The following is a 21,262-nucleotide window of genomic DNA, read 5'->3' as shown; positions in this document are numbered from 1 at the left end:
TTCTATTTGTAGGTTTCTGAGGAATCTCCATATTGTTCTCCATGGTGGTTGTACTAATTTACATTCCCACCAACAGTGTAGGAGAGTTCCCTTTTCACCACAGCCTTGTCAGCGCTTATCATTATGTGTTTAAATTTTAGCCATTCTGACTGGGGTTAAGTGGTATCTCATTGTGGTTTTCATTTGCATTTCCCTTATGATAAGAGATGTGGAGCATGTTTTCATATGCTTTTTAGCCATTCGTATGTCTTCTTAGAATGTTGTCTGTTCAGCTCATTTTCCCATCTTTTAATTGGACTGATTATTTTTTTGTGGGTAAACTGCTTGAGTTCCCTGTAAAATGTGTGCCATTAAAAAAAAAAATCAATTATACCTCAGTAAAACCAAAAAGTGATATCTCTTATTCCATCACTGTTCTCTGAAATTCTCTGTTCAAGGACAACTAGCCACACAGTTGTGCAATTATAAACACATGCAAATTCTACTTCTTGTGTAGGAAAGCCTTCTTTTCTCCTCTCCGTTCACCTTCTTCCCCCCATTGTTTCAAAGCCTAGTTCAGAACACACTTTCTTTGGCAGCTTCTTTCATAGTACTCACTAGTTATGCTGAGACCTCCCAAGAATGTGCTGTTGCATTTACTGTCTGTCCCACCTATTGGCCCTCATCACATGGCACCCCAGGGGCTATTTAATTCTTGATGTTCTGCTTTCCCACAAGATCGTAAATTACTAACGGTCAGGAACCCTGTAATCTAGCTGGTAGTTTATCACTTACCAGGTGCTATGATAACTCAATCACTTTGAGTAAATCCATTTGTGCCTTGATTTACCTGAATGCAAACTTACTTGGAAGAGATTTAGTGAGGAAAAGCCATTTTTGGTCAAAGGCATTAAAAACTAGTTGCCTTCCTTTTTTGGTGAATTTTCCCACCTGTACCCAGGACCTCTGGTTTTTGGTTTTCCTTTCCTCATCCCCCCAAAACAAATAAGCAAACAAAAAGCCAGCAGTAACAATTATAGCAACTAGAAAATAACTGTCCACACGAATTAGAAGTAGCTAGTGACTTGTGATAACAGGCCGAATGTTTGTCAGTGGGTGTAGAGGGAGCTGCTCCAGGCTGACTTTTCTGCAGGTAATCAGGAATAGAGCTGCCATGCAGCTGTGGATAGCCTGTAAGAAGGAAAGAAAGGAATTTTTTGGAGTGTGAGTGGATATAAATATTTTCTTTTCCCCTAGAACATCCCAGGCTAGGGGTTGAAGCCCTGTCCTTGAACTTGCCTATCGTAGGTGCTCTGAGTTTCCTTGAGTTTAGAGGAAGTGCTGGGTAAACCTAAGGTGGCATTATTTAGTCGAGATGGGCCTCAGGCCCTCTTTGTTTATTGTCGGAATCGCCATTAACATTTATTGGAGCTCGGTAGTAGTTCTATGCCTGTTGAGGAAATAGTAACACATAATCCATGTGTTGTCACTTCAAGTTAGGATTTTTCAAATCCCCCAATTGCTTTTCATAAGTATTTTGCTGGTTTCTTTGTTTTCATGAGACTTGTTGACATTGGCATTCAGGATGACTTATTTTCAAAACATGGAGTGGTGGATATTGTGGATGTGCCAGTGAAGTAGAAACCAAAGTGCCTTGTTTAATCCAAGGAGGAGATGAGATTTTCTTAAATAAATCACTAATAATATATCTCCTTTATTTGCAGTACTTTATAGTTTGAAAAAAAAATACTTTCATATTTTAAAATCTGGTGTTGGCAGGAAGTCGAATAGCAACAGCTGAATAGTAACGGACCTGGTGCAGTGATGGGGGATCGATATGGTCAAGGTATGACACTCTAAGCAGGACTGGAAAGAATGTGGATGAACTAAGCTGTTAGCTGGACAAGTGTAGGGCTAAAATGTCATTGTCCAATGAGGACAGATTTCTTAATTGCTAGGAAGAGGAATGAAAGCTGCCTGTCTGTGTCTGAGGTGGTCAGAGATGGATGCTTAGGGGCCAGTTGCATCTTAACACCTTTGACTTTAGGGCAGACTCAGAGGTAAAGGAACTCTGTTTTTTATATCACCATTATTAACTATCTGATTTGTATTAATAGGTAGGTAAAATATATTTTAAATGATGGAATAAGTAACTCAGGTTGTATCTCAGGTACTTGAATGATGGCCTGACAAGCCTGGCACTCTAGCATGGTGCTCCATGTTGGATCCAGATGCAAATAGTGCTCCTAACAGCTGTCAGGTTGAACACATGCAGTGTGCTGAGTGCTGTGCTAGGTGTTTTACAAGTATTATGTTAGTTTATTCTGTTTGGTAGTTGCTATCATTGGTCTCCTTTTATGGGTGGGGATACTGAGGTTTAGAGAGATTAAGTCATTTATCTGAAGCTACCTAGTTAGTGATTGATAGAATTGGGACTTAAATTCATGCATTGAGACTCTAATAGAGCTCAATGTGCTTAATAATTATGTCATAGTGTCACACTTAATGTTGGTGGCAAAGCTGGTGGAGGGGGTCTGTATGGGCTTCCATGGATTTCTTTCAGAATCAGAACTAAGATCAAACCCTATGGGTCAGTGGCTGCAGGTCAACAATCTACACACTAAGTGATTCATAAGAGGGAGAGGAAGATGGCAAGGAATTTCCATCTTGGCAGAACCAGAAAGCACACATTAAATATCACTTCATATATTTTGTTTTACATTAATGTAGCGTTGTTACCTCATGTTTTAATGAGTAGTTTGCTACCATTTTGGCCCTCAATGTTTGACTTCAGAACTTTCTTTGAATAAGAGAATATGGTGGAAGTGATGCTGTGTGGATTTCAGAGTCTAGGCCTCAAGGGACCTGTGGCATCTACTGTCACCATCTTAGAACCCTGAGACCATCATGCTGTGGAGAAGTTCACTTTAACCTATTAGAGGCTGAGAGGCCATAGACCAACTGACAGACTCAGATAAACCTAAGTCCCTGCTAGGAGCTAGCACCAGCCACCAGCCACCAGCCACATGAATAGGGCCATCTTGAATCCTCTAACCTCAACCAACTCATCAGATAAATGATGGCATTTAATAAATGATCTCAAGCAGAACTGCTCAAATTGCCAGCTCACAGAATTGTGAACAGCAACAAGTCATTGTGGTGCTAAGTCCCTACATTTTAGGGGAGCCTCTTAGGCAATGAGGGATACTGGAAGCTGTTTTGGTAATCCTGGTACCTATAAATGATGTAACATTTTGGAGCTAGTTTCATTAAAGCTTTGTGTGATACACCAATCTGAAATGGAGAATGAGTGGCCCAACACTACCCAGTTGAAAAGTAACAGAGCTGGTGTTGGAACCTAGATCTTGACCCTTTGTCTAACATGAACTTGTGTGTTCCCCCCTTTTTTTTTTGACTGAAAGAAAAAAAATAGGCCAGCCATGGTGGTGTGACAGTAATGCAGGGCTCTGCAATGCAGAAACCTAGGGGGGAAGGTCCCGAGTTAGTATCCCAAGGTCTCCCTGTGCACAGTGGGGTGTGTGTGTATGCCTGTGATCCTGGTCAACTGAGGTTAGGGGTGGAGTGGAGTGTGACAATCCTGCTGGGGGTGTCCATTTCTTCCTGTCTCTCTGTGCCCAATAGAAGGAATATTTAAATATACTTAAAAAAGGAAAAAAAATGTTGGTTTATTTGAATCTATTATGTACTTAATAGAATAGGATGACAGGTACTAAATACAACTATGAGTCATCATTTGAATGTCTCAGGAAGGTGCATGGGGGATACTCTGTGCCTCTCTCAAGAGCATGAATATTCAGAGATTGGAGTCATCCACAGCGCTCTCTTTTTCCATATAGCTTGGTTTATGAGTTCATTTCTTACACAGAATGAGAGATTTCCAGTAAAGGATTATTATTAAGAAGTTACTTCTACCATTTAGAGTTTCTTAAACTAACAAAAATAAATGTCATTTTGAAAAAAATCAATTCAAACCAAGTTAATCATTGTACAGTGTTGTAGAACATTTCTGGTGTATTATCTTGCAGTACCACAGGGACTATTCTCTGGGCTTGTTTTAAAAACAAAGTAAAAGCAAAACAAAACAAAACTAATCTTGGCTTTCTAGGGATAGAATCTCTAACTTTTAGCCAATGTACCGCTCATTTCTAGCTGTCATTGAACACCCAGGGCTTTTACGTTTTTAAGCATCTATACCATTAAGTTTTGTATGTTTCGTGTCATCAGAAAGGCAGGCTGTCATTTTCTTTTAAAATAAATCATAAAGCATTTGGCAAAAGGATGAAGAAAGGTTACTCAAGTAGCATCTCACGCCTAAAGTGGGGGATAAAAAGGTCCCCGAAATTTACATACCCCCTCACCTCTGGTCAAGTTTTGTTGTTGCATTTGTAACAACGTAGACATTTCCTTCTGGAAATGCAAGGAATTTGTGGAACTGTTTGCTATTAATTTAAGCATCTGCTTGTGTGCCAGAAGACTGTTTGATGTGAACAAGTAGTTTCGTGTTTAAACTAGGAAGTGACACAAAATCAATAAAAAAAAAGTAGGAAAAGTGATAATTTCATAAGTTGGCTTTTCACCAAAATTCAATCCTAATAGTATTGATTGACAGTGTTCACAATAATTTTGAACACTGAAGTATTTGTATATTCTCTGGGCTTACTAAAGTTGTATGAAGGTCTTTTCCTTGGCAACTCGAAATGGCATTTGGTGTGTAAAGCCAATTATTTAAACATGGCCTAGATTTTGCACAACATGTAATGTCCTGGTGACTGTAATGTGATTTCCCAGTCTTCAAAAAAGCTGCTTAAAAGACATTCCATTGTTCTGTTGCGATTATGCAAATGTAAAAAGATACAGACGTTAGCGCCCATATCCCGTTTATTAGGTGATGGTGGAAAATAAGAAGATTTTCAAAAAATGTCCAGTGTCTATTTGTTTCTAATTTTCCTTCTGTTAATGTCACCGTAAATTTCAATGTCATATTCCCGCACCTTGCTGCCCCTAATCTGACAGTGTCAGAGGATCTATCTTCATTTTCTCACTCGTTTCATAATCTAATCCTCAGCTCTAACATGCAATTAGTGCCCTCTTCGCCCCCTGCATACCAAGCAGGCTGACTGGTACAGCTTTCCCTGTGCAATCCGTTTAGCGAGGCCGCTCGTAATGAATATGTACATTTAGAAGACCTCAGCGCAGAGGGTCACAGGCAATCAACCTTGAATTCAATTATGCGAGTCAAGGTTAATGACTCACTGCAGTGGTCAGAGGCATTCAGAATCCTGCAGATTAAATCAGCCTGTCAGAGCTGACAATGTAGAAAGGGCGGAATTACTTGTGTGAGAAACAGGGAATCGTGCAAAGATAAAATGGTGTCAGTCCTCAACGAAGATTACATGGAGTTCTCTGTGGCAAATCAGATTGTAAATCTCCTCTGGACCTGCAATATGATTAGTCTACATAAAGACGTTTCTAGATTGTAATACGGAGCCACTAATAAGACCTCCTGAACTCCACCCTCGCGAGGTAACTTTGTTTTTTACCTCATCATTTACATCTTCTGATTGCCAGCATGAAAAATAAAATTATTATTTCCTAGTTATATTCATGAAGTGTACCCTCTGCAATCTTTTGTAACATAGCCCAAGATTTAATGGCTAAAAACAATGATTTATTTCCTCCATACTATATTTTCCCTTAGTTTTCTTTTTAATCCCTTATTTTGATAATACTAGACCGTAACTAGCTGGGAGAAAAGTTGGAAAGAGGTTAAAAATAGTGTTGGACACAGAGCAGGTGTTCTGTAGGCGATTATTTAAACTAAATATAAACATGAATATTAGAATTTTGTTACAATGAATTTGCAAACAAACTAATTTTATTGGAATTTTTAAAGAAACTAACAAATTCTTTTGTGTGATGAGATGTGCAGACATTCCCCAAATTCATGTGGAGAGAGAGTATCCTTTTTTTTTTTTTTTTTTTTTTTACATACATAGTCTCTAGAGCGGAGCTTCTGATTTAGACTATTTTCTCAGGAGAATCCCTGATCTGTGAATAATTATTGACCGCATATTTCTTGCCTATTGAAAAAGAATGTTCATACAATTGTACATTAAATTATATATATATGTGACAAATATATACCAGATATATACATACATACATATATTACATATATATTTATAAATGTATATAATTTATGACAAACAGCATGTGTGCATCTATGAGACAGATAGGGGGAGAGAGAACAACAGCACTCTACACAGGGTCTCAGCATGCCACATTCCCCCTTTCCCAGCTCTCCAGCTTAAGATCCTGGGTACTTAGGTGGGCGCCCCATCTGTTTTCAAGCCAACCTAGGTATCTGAACCCATAGTTGGCCACATGACTTCCAGCCTTGCAGGGCATTTATGTAATGCTGTGTCACACACCCACCGTAACTATTGGGTCTGTAGTTATGCTTCGGTAAGAATTTTGAGATTTTTAGTCATATGTTAAATTCCAACAAGAAAGTTGTTCTCCATTTTCATTTTTCTCCTTTTTTTTTTTCTTCCCACTATGTTCGCTTTTCTTTCTGTATTAGTTGAACCCATACTATGCATTGTATTTGTGCTAAGACAGGATCAAGGATGAGCTGTGTTAATCTGGAAGGTGCTCACGTTTAAGTGGAAGAAGAATGTAACCAACTAACTAATGTGATATGGCAAGTGTTGCAATAGAGAAATACATAAAACACTATGCTGAGACATAGGAAGGGGGCCGTGGGCTCTGCCCACATGAGTGTGCATGTCAGGGCACATGCAGGTGGTGTGTTAGGAGGTGAGACTCAAAAAGCAAAGAAGACTTCACAGAGAAAGGAATACAAGTTGAGCTTTGAAGGATGAGTAAGACATTCCAGGCAGACAAGAGGAAAAGGCCTTCTAGGCCTAGGGAACAACATAAATAAACATGTAAGATGTGTTTAGAATGGTAGCAAGTGATAATGAGAATTGGTCAAGATATAAGGGATATATATAGCAGTAGTCAAAGGAAAGAGGTCATCCCGTAGCTTGAGTGCTTTGTACTCCAGTGTTACTAAAAGTGTTGTCAAATCATAGACTCGTTTTCTAAACCAGATCAGACCATTCTTTCCCACTCATCTTTTCAATACATCTCAGTTTTTAATGTTGGACTTGCTAAAGTAAGCTTATAGTGCCTGCCACTTTTACATCTCACATTTTCATGTGAGAAGAGCAGATTGATGAGGAGGGGAATACATGAACTTGCTTCTCTGACTGGACTTTGGGGCCCCATTGGAGACCAGCCTCTTGCTAACTTGAATGCTGAGCCATGATCACGTGTTGAGCAGAAGGCTCTCCTGGTGTGTTTATTCACCTCAAAGAATATATACCTTCTTCTTTTATGCCTATGAGGTTTCCTAAGACTGTGGTGGACTTTGTTTTCTCTGCTCATCTTCTCTGTCTAAACACATCCTTCAACTCTTGAGTTCTCATCCTCTGGGACAACTTTCCAAAGCCATAAGGTCAACTACGTGCTCATCCGCTCTTGGCCTGGGAGCACTTGCTTAATAGATATGAACTTGGGACCAGCAGATGGTGTGGTGGTTAAGGTGCTGGACACTCCCACATGGGCAACTACAGTTCAAATCCTGAACCTGGTGGCTTGCTTTCTCATTTTCCCTCTCACTTTCACTCTCTCTCTGTATATTTCTCTCTGGTTGAATTAAAATAAATGAATGAATAAATAAAATTAAGTAAATTATAAAAAAAATAGATATGAACTTTACCAATGATCAGAGCTGAGGTAACCTGGTTTCTTACATGATTCTTGCCTCTTAATACTGAGAGGAATATTATTCGAATACTCTTTTAAAGCTTGAGTCCTTAGCATGGCCCACACTGATTGGTGTGATGAGTCCTTGTTCTGTCTTAGTGAATTTCAGTTCTGGGGGAGGGTAGAGGAGGGTTGGTAGCCCTCTTCCAGAAGAAGCAAAGCACCCTTGGAAGACATGGGAGAAGTTTTTGTTTTCTCAGTAACTGGGAGGTGCTCGGGGACTTACTGTCCTGTAATGTACAGGACAGTACATTATGTCCTGCATTGTATAGGAAAGAAATGAAGACAGAGTAACAGTGAATTTTGACAGAGCAAGCTTTATCTGACCTCAAAGCCTTCACACACGAAGGTGCTCTAACCAGAAGTCTTTCTCTCTAACCCTCTCCTGGCTAGCAACTCTTCTTGCAGCCAGACACGTTATATGATGTTAATGTTCACTGCCCCAATATTATTCATTTTATAGCTCCCTTTTCATAATATACATTTGTAGTACATAGCATGTGTTTGTAATTATTTTCTTATTTATTATTTGACTAAGTCCATGAGAGCAGGGAGTTTGGCTTGCCTTCTTTACCCTTTAGCATCAAGAACAGAACTAGGACCAGCCTCATGGCCTAGTTGTTAGGAGAGCTGGATCTTACATGGCTGACCCCAGATCCCACATTGGTGGTCCCACATGGCTAAATCCTGGACCAGGAGGCTTAAAAAATATGCCAGTATTGTGCATGTGTACCTGAAACGCTGATGGGATGGGGAGGTGAAGAAGAAGGGATTACAACACAGCCATGCCCCATTGGGGGATTGCTTTCTCCCTTTTTTCTTTTCTCTGTCTCTCTCTAATGAGAGCACACACCCTCCGGTAATTTTTTTTTTTAAAGTACAGTCACTAGCACAGAGCGATATTTAGTAGTAAATAAAAAAATATAAAAGATAATACATAAAATAGAAGAAAATAATCAATAAAAAGATGTAAAGTAAAAAGATAATAAATAAAAAAGTAATAAAATAAGGCACTTTGTTTTCAAGATAATTTTGAGTCATGTGGAAAAACATCCTCTAACCAAGATTCAAGGAACTGGCAGTGCTTATACTGGGGTTCTTGTTCAATTCCATCAGAATAAGATAAGAAAGCAAATGACCTGGGGCTGGTTTTGTGAATCATGTAGGCCAGAAATAACAAGAGGGCTATGACTGGGTTCCCAGTCCCAAGTTTGACAGAGCCTACCCACTCTTGATACCTACATAGTGTCTAGGCTGTAAAATCCCACACTCTAGAACTCCTCCCTTTTCTTCTTTGTAGGTAAATTTATCTGGAGAAAGCATAGTTTTCTGAAGGAAGATCCTGGCTTTAGGCATGGAATGCTATAGGTCTTTTGTCAATAGAAGTGGTAGGTGAAGCAAGTGAATTTATTTGTCTCTTAAACTCCCAACAGTAAATGTAATTAAAGGACCTGGCACATACTGGATAGAAGCATAAATTAAAGAAACCAAAGAAAGATGAATGAAATTCGTGTAGCTGAGTAGATATGGGTTAAATTGGAGATTATGCTAGCAGTCTATTGTGCCTAAATAAAATGAATTGGAGTTACATCATGGCAGAAATTGTTATTATCTTTGTCCTTATCAGTATTATCATCTTTATTTAACATTATTGAGGAGTATCAAAATTTTTTGTCAAATTTCTAGTATCTAAAACTTGATCTGACTCTGCCCAGACTTCCCAGGCTAAAGGATACCAATCTCCAAAAATAAGTGCATTGCTGATCTGATTTAGAGGTATGTCATTAAGAGCAGCTAACATTTCATGAGATTGCTATATCCTTTATTGTGTACAAATAGTATTTCTAGCTTTGTGCATGTGTAGTAAGTCAAAATTGATCTGGGACAGCTACCAAGTTGTCTTTGGGCTGTGTATGCTCCACATTTACGATTCCTTGCCATGTCTTTGTGTTTTCCTTCTTTTTCCATATCTTTAACATTATTCAACAAAAAATCATTTTTTCTCTTCTTATTCTTTCCCTGATCCTCCCAGGATTTCAATTTTTCAAGAAAGCCATCTGATTCCATTAAAGAGCAGACAATGAAACAAATGCTTCCAAGCCCGGGCTAGTCTGGGAGGTCTGGCCAACACAGCTACCCTGGGACTCACGGGAGACCCTCATGATATACGGGTCACACGCCCAATTTAATTTTAGATTATTTATGCTAAGTCAAGTCAGTGTTGAATAGACTCTAATGTCCTGTTATTATTCTCCATCTCCCTTCCTGATCAGTGGAGGTGATGAAGTTGGCTAGTTAAGTCTCTCCCAAACTGTGGCACTCTCTCGGCTGTTGTCACATGAATGTGCTTCTGCATTGCGGAAGCTTCTTTCCATGACAATCAATACTGGTTTTCTGTTTGTGCTAATAGTATAAAATTACCTTTATAAGTAAGTTAGGAAGTTTCAATTTTTTTTTTTTTTTTTAAAAAGGCAAATAGGTATGGACTAAAGAGTCCAAGAATGCCGGGCCAATACTGGCCTAGATTTAAGAAATATTGAGTGAGGGTCCACTGAGTGGTCCATTCAGGACACACTGCACAGTTTTAACCACAGAGCACCAACTGATCAATCTCAAATTTTACTAGCAAAGCTACCTTTGCTAGAAGAAAGGAAGCAATGGAATTTTCAGGATCCATTACAATATGAATTATGGATTAAATCGGTAAAGGTTCTGAGCTATAGATTGACATGATGCATCCTGTCAAAGGACCACTTATAAACTTGGAAGGTTCATTTATGATGTAACATGTCAAAAGCCCATTTATTAAAATCTCTATGCCCTGGATTGATGATATTGTCTTTTCTCAAAATATATTTTAGTCTTAAGTGAAGGGAAGAGGAAAGAAAAGACGGCTTTCTTTTTAAGTGACAGTTAGGAGACCATTGCAATCGTCAGGTAAGTGATAGGAAGGCCTGAATTGAGCCCTTGGCTATGGGAATGGTTTGGAGAAATATTAATGGGTAGAATCAATAGTCTTTAGCTGTCTACTAGGTTATTTTCCAGTTTAAAGGTTCTTGAGAATGGGTCTCTGGCCTATTCCTCTGTATTGCTACCCTCAGAGCCTGGGAGTGTTTTGCACACATTCGGCCTTTGCACTAATAAAGGTTTGGAAAAGAACGAGGCCTTCCAAGTGAATGTTGATGTATAATAAAAGTACACTGTATAAATTAGAAAAATCGTAATATGAAAAACACATATTGAACGTACGACAATATTAAAGATGACAAATTGGTGTGTAGTTGCAGTGAAATAAAAGTCAGGAAATACAAAAGGGTACCGATGTTGTTAATTAAATGGCATAACAGACTATGAAGCAGGTTCTGTACTGAGTTGATTCCTCTGGTAAATAGAAGAGATATAAGAACTCACTCATTCATCCATCCAGTCTATAAATATTTATTGAGCACATTGATTATGGTTTTATGGATCAGCAGCACCAAGTGTTGAGGTGTCCAGAATAGGTCATGGACACTGTATTTCAGAAGTAAATGCTCTGCCCAGGAACTGCTTGCTAAGTGGGATGTTATTTACTGGTGCAGACAAATTAAAAACATAAATAACATTCCAGTGTCTAAATCTTTTCAATAAACACAAATTATGAGTTTTGTGTATGTAAAACACAATCTCCCAGTGGAAAAACACTTTATTGGTGATTTATGTTACACCAAGTGTGAGGTAATTGCTAAAGTCAAAACCATTCCCTAATTCTCTCTGCATTTATGGGCATCCTCTCTCTCCCCAGTAGCCAACACAAATATATTCAGAGATTAATTTGTGGATAATAAAATAGTGTCTGTTCGGTCAACTCTCATTCATTTCATTTCTAACTGGGTGGCTTTGGCATCACATTCCTGTGTTGACCTCAGTTTGATTGTACTCTTGGAAATGGCAACAAATAAAGGTTGGGTGCTACTCATACTCTCTCTTGCCCTGTTACCACATATTTATTTTGTTTGTTTACTTTTTTCCTTTTCTGTCTAAAGACTGTGAGGACAAGTCACCTGTCTCTTTTACTGGTTGCTGGGCAATTACCACAGAATATACATACAGTATATGCGAGGTGATCAATAATATTCATTGAAAATGTTGACTGTAAACATTTGTTCAATAAAATTCAATAAGTTTGTGTTTTTTGAAGTACAAAATTCAGGTAAGACAAAGAGTTGTGCTTCTGTGGACAGAGGAACTATAAAAATTCAAGGTGCCGTCTGTGGTGAGAGAAGGTATTTTGTCTGTACCCTTGAAATTGTGCACCAATGAGAAGTTGAGAACTGGATGTAAAACCATTCAGGAGGCAGTTCTTTGTTGGGAGGCAATTTTCCCTGAGACTTGCATTTCTGCATATCTTGTGAGTGAGGCATTGATTGTTCCGGACTACCTTTTCAAGATGTTTGTATGGGGAACAACCTTGAAAGACAGAGACGGTGTCTCCCTCTAGAGCAGAGCCAGCATGCTTGCTGCCCATTATAAAACATGCATGCTTTCTAGCTCAGGTTCCTTTCCCATCGTGTGAGCTGCTGTATGTGCAGATCTCGGTAGGGGTTCGTCTATACGGGAGCAAGGAGAATGAATGTATGCATGCTGATATGTCTGCTGCTTCTGACCTCTGGCTACAAAGTCTGTTGTCAGGCTAGCAGAAGTGACTTGGTGATTGGAGTGCTGGGTCCTGCATAGTTGACTCTGGTTTGAGTCCTGGATCCAGCAGTTTAAAAAACAGGCTGGGTGCATGTGCATGCATGCCCCAAATTCTGAGAGTATAACAGAAGGGATTACTGCAATTGTCACCCTTCTCGGGGATGATTTCTTTCATTCTCTCTCTCTCTCTCTCTAAAGAGTGCACATGTCTTATGGCAAAAATCTAAAATAAAAATAAAGTCTCTTGTCTCTGACCAGGAGTCTCGTATCTTCTGCTAGCAGCTATACAACTGTGATAGGCTAACTTCTTAGCTTAAAAAAAGGGTAAAATTTTCAGATCTCCCTCACTTTAAAATAATTATAGAAATGTATTTATTGACACAACCATTTCACAATATATTGCTGTGAAAATAAGTTAAAAACATTACTCTAGCCCAAATAAATCTAGGGGATTCGTGAGGCCCAAACTCTAAATGTAGAGCTGCATTTAAAGAAATATATCTGGAAGTCAAGTTAATTAGAACAAATAGAGCATCTATAGTTACCAAAAACATAAAAGAATATCAAGTACGTTGTCCACAACAACACACCAATCAGCTTTCTCCCTTCTTCCATTCTCTCAAATTCTTTGGCGCCTCTTATTTGCCAATCTTTACTTCCTTCTCCTCCGTAGGAAAAAATGCCTGTAGATATCCACACCAAATGGGTAATAGCATGGTACTTTCCATGTAGGCCTTTGCTTTTCTTGGTGCTCTTCTGCTTAGGAATTGCTAGTGGTTCTTTCCCTGTGCTGTCCATCTCATTTTGCTTTTTATTCATTTGCCTTGTGTACCTAAATATGCTGTTTGACCTTCAGGTTTCTTCTTCCCTAGATCATCATTCTTTTTTTTTTTTTTTTCTTCTTAAATTTATCAGGGAGGGGATACACTTGCCGGAGAGAGACAGAGAGACAGAGACACACACACAGAGAGAGAAAGCAATCCCCAATGGGATGTGGCTATGCCATAATCCTTTCTCTTCCATCTCTCCATCTGTTGGGATTTGGGGCACACTGGCACACATACCTAGTATTTTTCAAGCTGTGCTAGGATTTGAACTGTGGGATTAGCCATTTGGGATCTGATTTCTTTAAACACCAGACCCTGGGGGTTACCCCTATATTTTCATTCTTGATCCCTGTCGGCAGGGCATATGCACTTTAATTTTCACACTTAACAACAACAACAACAAATCCCCAAAACAAGAAGCACTGCTCCAGAGTTGCTCTGCCACAAGCAGCCAGGCTTTCCTGATTCACCAGGGTGATGAAGTCCTAGCTCCCCTTTGGGGTCTTGAGGCCAGTGCTGGTTGTACCTCACTTCAGCTCACCCTGCTCTGCTGCCTCAGCTGGAGGACCTACTCAGGCCACAGCCCCTCCTTTCCTTAGCTCTCTATTTTTGATCCTGCATATGAAAGCCTGTATTTTCAAATAGAACTTGAGTTGTTCATTTACATGTTAAAATGGGCCCTAAGGACTTCATAAATTGGCATGTTATTATTTTAAGTGACAGAGAAACTAACACAAAGACATAAAACCCAACGTTTCTTGATGGCTCATCGGTGAAACCAGAAAATTCTATTTTTTTAAAGTTTCAATTTCTATTTTACTTACTGTCAAAGTAGAGAGTTGTTTTTATTACCGCCCAAAGAGCTCATTATCTCTTTCATCACATGAGACTGCCCAAAATAACATGTCTCACTTAGAGAGAGACAACTTAAAAACCATGCTCTGAAGGGTTGTGGGTTTTTTGTTACAGAACCTCTCAGGCTTTGATTGGTTGAAAGGAACATGGAAAATTTATATTACTGAGGCTTAAAATCTTGTGAAGATTTATTTTTGGGACTTAGTCGTTACATACTTTTGAGCAAGATATCAAATTCCATAGGAAAATTATGGGTTAAGAATGAGCTTCATTTCTTATTTACTGATCTTGGGCACTTAAATTCTCTAAACCTCTGTTTATTTAACTATAAAGCAGAAATAATAACAGTAGCCCCAAAAGGCTGTTAGATCAAGTGAGATGCTGCATTCGTATGCCCTGTAAAACATTGTACAAAGCTGAGTATGCTGCTGACACAGAAGAGAAATATAATAAATATTTGTGGAATGAAGGAAGAAGATGTTATTTAGCAACTTGGAATTTACTCAGATCCATTAAAGGAGATCTTTCTTTTTCTTCCTTCCTTTCTTTTCTTTTTTTAGTTTCTTAAGAGGAAGTAATTTTTCAAAAAAATGTAACTCATAAAATTATTTTTCTGAATCCAAACTAAGTTTAGAATTGTAAGATATGAAGCCATTTGTGGTCTATTGACTATGTGAGTTGGACCCCACAAGGCTGGCTGAATGGTTTGAGTCCTGGACCAGGTGGTTTGAAAACACACTGGCTGGGTGTACGTGTATTCTCAAAATCCTGAAAGGACAAATGGGGAAAAGATTGTGGTGTGACCATCCCTCATGGGTTTTTTTTCTCATGATCCCTCTCTTTCTAGCTCTCTTTCTGGCTAGCACAAGTACCCTCTGGAAATTTTTGTTAAAAAAGAAAGAATTTTATGATACCAAGAATTGTTTGGTGGGACCCCAACTGTCTACATTAGTTTAGAAAGTTTAGGGATTTACCCTCCAGTCTACTAGTAAATTAAAATCCCTATTCAACCTAATATTTTCCATTTTCCATGTTACTTTCTGTGGGTATAACAAGTTCTATGAATTTATGTCCAGACGTGTACATAGCTCTTTCATTTATTTGTCCTGAAACTTCTGACTTCAGTTATTTCACATATGTGCTCACTGAAGAAAGATAGAGACACAGAGAGAGGGAAAAAGGAGAAATTACCCCCATCCTCCACCCCCAGGAAGAATGGCCATGCCACAATCCCTTCTCCATTCTCGTCTTGTGATTTTTGGACATGTACACACACATGCCTGGTGTGTTTTTCAAGCCACTTGGTCCAGCACTCACACCAGAGAGTTGGCCATCTAGGATCCAGCGCCTTAACCACCACCTGGTGACTTGACTCTGGTTATTTCTAAGGATTTATCAATGAGTCACCATTGGAAGAAGAGTTTTGCCAGCTATTGCTGTCCTGAAATAGAATGAGTTGAAATATGGTAATGAAAGTTTGAGTTTGGAGTTTAAACTTATGTATAATGGCTTAGGTTGATCATGGCTGCATCAGATGTGGCCCCTGATTTCACAAATTTTGGGTCTTAGTGAGAGCTGCATTGTGTCTGTCATTTGCTATCTTTAAAACCCTTTGATTCTAGTGCTTAAAATGTGAGTAATTAGGTAATTGAACAGTAAAGTACAATAAAATGTTGTTGGAATGAATGGACTATCTAAATGAGATGCTAATCAATTAGTACTGACTTTTAATTGGTCCAGTGAGTTTATCTATTAAAAATGCTTCACCTTGTGACAAAAAGTCTCTAAAATCTGATTTTATCCTTTTGTATTGACAGAGAGATTCTGTTAAGTTTCAAGAATGGTTTATTTTTAATCATCTATTGTACATTTATGAGTGCCAACTAATATATACAAAATTACATGAGGTCATTAATGTGTATAATGACAACTGTGAAGTTACATTAGGAAAGTTAGTTATTTTTGTAGGATGTTATTTATATGCTTCTTTCTATCTGGAAATCTAACAATTTTATTTGAACATGCTGCAATGAGGAAAAAATAGGAACACATTCAGAAGAAGTGCAGAAAATAGTTTTCTTCTTTTTTCAATGTAGCTTTCCTTTCTGAAATATTTATTTAAAGAATTATTTATTTTTAATTTTATTTATTCATTCATTTATTTTAATTTGACCAGAGAGAGACAGAGATAAAGAGAGAGAGAGAAAGCGAGAAAGCAAGCCACCAGGTTCGGAACTTGAACCATGGTCAACCATGTGGGAATGTCCAGCGCCTTAATCACCATGCCACCTGCTGGTCCCCTCAAATATTTATTTTATAATCATCTGTAAGAGAAAGAGGGAAGAGAGGAAGAACCATGTAAACAACTTTTATGTCTTGTCACTCTCAACAATCTTTGCTAAGCATTCATGATCTCACCTTAATTTACTAAATATTAGCCAGGGCTACTCACAGCCGGTGGTGGATGATAGAAGGTGAATACTTCCAGCATTAATTTCTCAGGAATCTCTTACTGCTTGCTTGTTTTTAACCGGATTTTTATGATGAATCAATAAGATGATTTTAAAAGTTGACTTATTTATTTCTTCTGTGTGAGAGAGAGAGAGCGAGGAAGGGAGAAAGAGACTCCTCACAGACTCTTCACATGATAACCCTACCCCAGTCTTGGCCACACTGGATCATTAGCATGGAGCATGAATGTGTATTTCCATCAGTTACAGGGAGGTCCCAGGATGGAAACCTGGGACTGTCTCATGTGGGCTCAGTTGTGTAACTCCTGTGCTAGCATCTGGTTTCCAACGGGTGATTTGCCATTGATTGAAAGATGGGCTTAATATATATGGGGTGATTTTTATTTTCAAGTTCCCACACTCACATGGATCCCTTCATGAGAAGTTTCAGTCAAAAAGGTCCATTCATTGTTCAAGATGAATGGAAAGTCCACTAACGTTGAGCCCGTAATGTTGGGGGATAGAGGGGAGAGGGAGAGATCATGAGGAAGAATAAGAGAAAGAGATTGTGGTGTGTTCTAAGGGTCCTAGAGTTGTACCAGGAACAGAAACCTATGGAAGATCACCTTGCATACTGGTCGGGGATGACTGTGCAACCTCTGAAGTCAGGTCCAAGAGCCATGTTCCTCAGACAAACTCTTACTCTCCTAACAGAGTCCCTAAGGAGTTGCTCTCTCTCTCAACAGAGTCTGAGTTAGGGAAGCAGGAGTGGACACACATGTCACAACTCTTCCACGTCTTCCTGTCTCTGCCCACCTTTCCTATAGGACAAAGATGCACCTCACAAATGAATCTGCGGCCTCACATCTGGATATTCCATGTGTCAATCAAGTGAAGTACTTAGTATTCACCCACTCAATAAGTATGTGGCAGGCATTGCTCTGAACTTAAAGATAAAACAACAAACAACAAGAAGCTTAATGTTTGGGTGAGAAGTCAGACAAGAAAGAAGCCAACAAGTATATTAATTAGGCAGTGGTGAGAGCAAGAAAATAAAATAGGATGATGTGATAGAGAGCAGAGGTAGAAGCAAGCAGTGAGGGGTGATTTGGAAGGCCTTTTTGGAGGCAGAGGGGTGATAACTGATTTAAGACCTGAACATCTAGGAGAATTCAGCTACATAGACTGCAGAAAAGAAGAGGGAACAGAAAGCACAAAGGTGAAGATCAAGTAGAGGTGTTAACCAGACCATTGGAGCTGAGAAGAGAAATCAGGGCTGGAGAAACAAAGCTGGGAGTCATCAGTTTAAAGCCATAATGCCAGCAGGGATCACCCAGGCAGGAGCTGGGGTGCATTCTGTTATTTAGATGGTGGGAAGGGAAGGAGGAGACAAAAACGACTGAGAAAGAATGAGCAGCAAGGCTGCAGGGAAACCAGGAGAATGTGCTTGTGAAGAAAGCATTTCAAGAAAGAAGAGCTGATCAGTTATATCAAGTGTGGCCGACAGGTTAGATGAGATAGGAATTGGGAAAAGTTTTCAATTAGCAATAATCGCGCCTCGGATAAACCTCATTGGCTACGATACTGCCACTGCACATGGTGAGATAGGAATTGATCGCTGCTTTTAATAATATGGCAGGAGAGGTTTGGCTGCATGTTAGGGATGTAACTCTGGTTGGAGATAGTCCATGAGGCATTGAGAAGAAAGACCACTGAATAACCTATGTGGAAAAGTTTCCTCTCTTTCTTAGTTTCCTATAAAAGAAAAACAAAATAGAGAAGAGCTCCAAGGAAAATGTAGAACCAGAAGGCTCTTTCCTCCCTTGCTTTCTCTCTCCCTTCCTTCCTCTTTCCCCCTCTCCCACCCCACTTTTCTTTTTCCCGAGGTGAGAGATATTATAGCATGTTAGTGTGGCATTGGGTTTGGCTCAGAAGAAAGGAATTAATCTGATGTTTTAGGAAATAGAGGGTGATGGGGCCAGCAGGTGGTGTGGTGGTTGGGGCGCTGGATTCCCACATGGCTGATTATGGTTCGAGTCCCAGATTTGGTGGCCTGCTTTCTCTCTGGTATGTGCATGTGCCCTATAGCAAATTTAAAAAATAAATTTCTAATATCTATATATATATTAGAAAGAAAGAAATAGAGGATGGGGTCTTTCTTATGTGTAATGCAGAGGTTGTGGATTTAGGCAGAGCAATCCTTAAATATTTCCATCTCACATTGCCTCATGCTTGCTGTGCATATGGAATTATTGTGACTGAAATGAACAAGGTTCTAACCAGAGCTCTCTAACCAACCATGAAACCAGGAGAAAAAAAAAATGATATGATCTGATCTAGCAATTGTAAAGCCCTATGTAAATAATCCATGAGCTTGGAGACTGGCAGGGCAAAAATAATTGTCAAACATGACCTCTTCAGTGTCTACATCACTTCCAAGCAGTCTTTGCACCATCCTGCTCCTCTGAAGTCCTAATCAGGAGTTTCCAGGAAAGTGTGAGTGTAGGTGGATGCTGAGCAGCATGGGATACAGGAAATTGACACTCTTGTGGCAAATACGAAGTAGAGAGCAGAAGACATATATAAAAACACTGTTTTAGTAAATAAAAAAGTATTTTAGTAATCCATATTAGTTATCTAAATTGAGCAAATTAACTGAACAACTAATGGCTTACTTTTCTAATCTTAAACATAATCTGGTAGATTGTGCTGTGAGGTGACCCCTTTTCCTCCATGTGAATCCATAAGTCGGTCTATAGGGATTTAAATATTTGTAGGACTCCTTTATATTTCCATTAAAGAAGGGAGTTGTTTTATATCGAGAATGTGATACTAAGGAACAATGTTTGAGAACTTCCTTTCTCCCGGGCAGATCCTGTCCCAAGAGCTTGACATCATCACAGCAGCGTGTTTACTAATATTGCCCCCATTTTATGGATGAAGGCATCAAGGCTGTCCTAGGTCACAAAGCACAAAAACGATACAGCTGGGTTTTGGAACCACGAAGCCTGATTTCAATGTTTTTGCCTTTAACCACTAGGTTGTAATTTTGGTGTACCTAAAAAGCATACAAATATCATTCTATTGGTGCCCAGGCCAAGAATAAAAGTAAGAAGCAGGGAACCAGCAGATGGCGTAATGGTTATATCTCTGGACTCCCACATACTTGACTGCAGATTGAGTCCCAGACCCATTGGATTAAAAACTCATGCCACGCACGTGTACATGCATGCACAAAATCCCAAGAGGAGAATGGAGGAGAAGGGATTGAGGCATGGCCGTCTTCCCCGGGAGTGATCTTTTGCTTTCTGTCTCTCTGGTGAGCACATGCACCCTATAGCAAAAATCTCTCTAAATAATAAAAGAATAATAATAAGCAAATATGATTATCATTCTAAAAGTTCTCATTTTAATTATGCTCTGCTCTGCTTTTTTTTTTTTTTTTTTTTTAATATTTTGAGGCTGTCCTTCACATGTAAAACAAATCCAAACTAAAACAAAAACGACACTATGACCCTCTTGGTTGTTAGAAACAATTTCATAGTTTTAAATTCTGATTTCCATGTCTAGTGTGGAGCAAGAGTTGCTGGGAGGTGACCAAGCCTTTGCCACCTTTGCTAAGCAAACAGCTGGAGGAGCTGTTCCGGAACTGTAGGTGGGAAACGGCAGGTTTGAAAGCCTTCATTTCTTGCCTGTGAATGTTTTGAGCAACTCTTAGGTCTACAGTGGTTTTGTGGGATCTGCTCAGAAGGTTTCTAGTGGGGCAAGAAGAATGTTTCATGGCTTCTTCCAGGCTTCACTCTCTAGAATGGCAGAATGCGTGTCAACTTTTACACACTTGTTCTCTAATATACGGCCCAGTGTACAGAGTAAATATTAAATTAACCAGTGGATAAGTGACTCTCCCCTCCAGAGGCAATTCTTCCTCTTTAAAGGACAGAGTTGTAGACTTTTCTTCACTGCGTATTAACAGAGCAGACACCGAAGATGTCTACTTATGTTTTGGTTTACTTTTAAAATTTTTTTTTAAGAGAGATTTTTGTTGTAGGATGCACACATTCACCACAGAGACAGAAAGCTACAAATCACCCCTGGGGGAGGATGGCCATGCTGCAATCCCGACTCCATTCTTTCTTAGGATTTTGAGCATGTACACACATGCACCCAGTGTAAGTTTAAGTCATTTAAGCCGAGTTCTGGGTCTGGGACTTGAACTGTGGTCAACTATGTGGGCGTCCATATGCCATCTGCTGGTCTCATGTTTTGGTTTATTTTTTCCTACCTATGATAAAGTATAAACAATGCAGCATTTTTACAATAATAAAAATATGGAATCAACCTACGTATCCATGGAAGAAAGCATAGAAGACACAATAGAACACTATTCAGCCTTAAAAAAGAAAGAAATTCTGTTACTGACAATATGAATGGACCTTGAAGACATTAAGCTAAATGAAATAATCCAGGCACAGAAAGACAGACACCACACACTTTTACTTATATGTTAAATCCAAAAAAGTTGAATTTGTAGAACTAGAGTAGAATGGTGGCTCCCAGCAGCTGGAGGTGGGGAAGTAGGCACTGGGAAGATGTTGACCAAAGGGTGTCAAGTTCCAATTA

General features: G+C 39.2%; 1 long non-coding RNA gene and 1 pseudogene across 1 annotated transcript in view; one reads left to right on the top strand and one right to left on the bottom strand.

Moving 5' to 3' along the window:
• Window positions 1-21,262, top strand: part of LOC102471119 (uncharacterized) — a 92,015-nt gene that overhangs the window by 65,487 nt on the left and 5,266 nt on the right. The window lies entirely within an intron of this gene.
• Window positions 18,088-18,244, bottom strand: LOC114008014 (uncharacterized; annotated as a pseudogene).

This window comes from Tupaia chinensis, unplaced genomic scaffold, assembly GCF_000334495.1.
Source record: "Tupaia chinensis unplaced genomic scaffold, TupChi_1.0 Scaffold000272_1, whole genome shotgun sequence".
Classification (NCBI taxonomy): domain Eukaryota; kingdom Metazoa; phylum Chordata; class Mammalia; order Scandentia; family Tupaiidae; genus Tupaia; species Tupaia belangeri.
The sequence above is the reverse complement of the archived record's forward strand: the minus strand, read 5'-3'. Positions and strand labels throughout refer to the sequence as shown.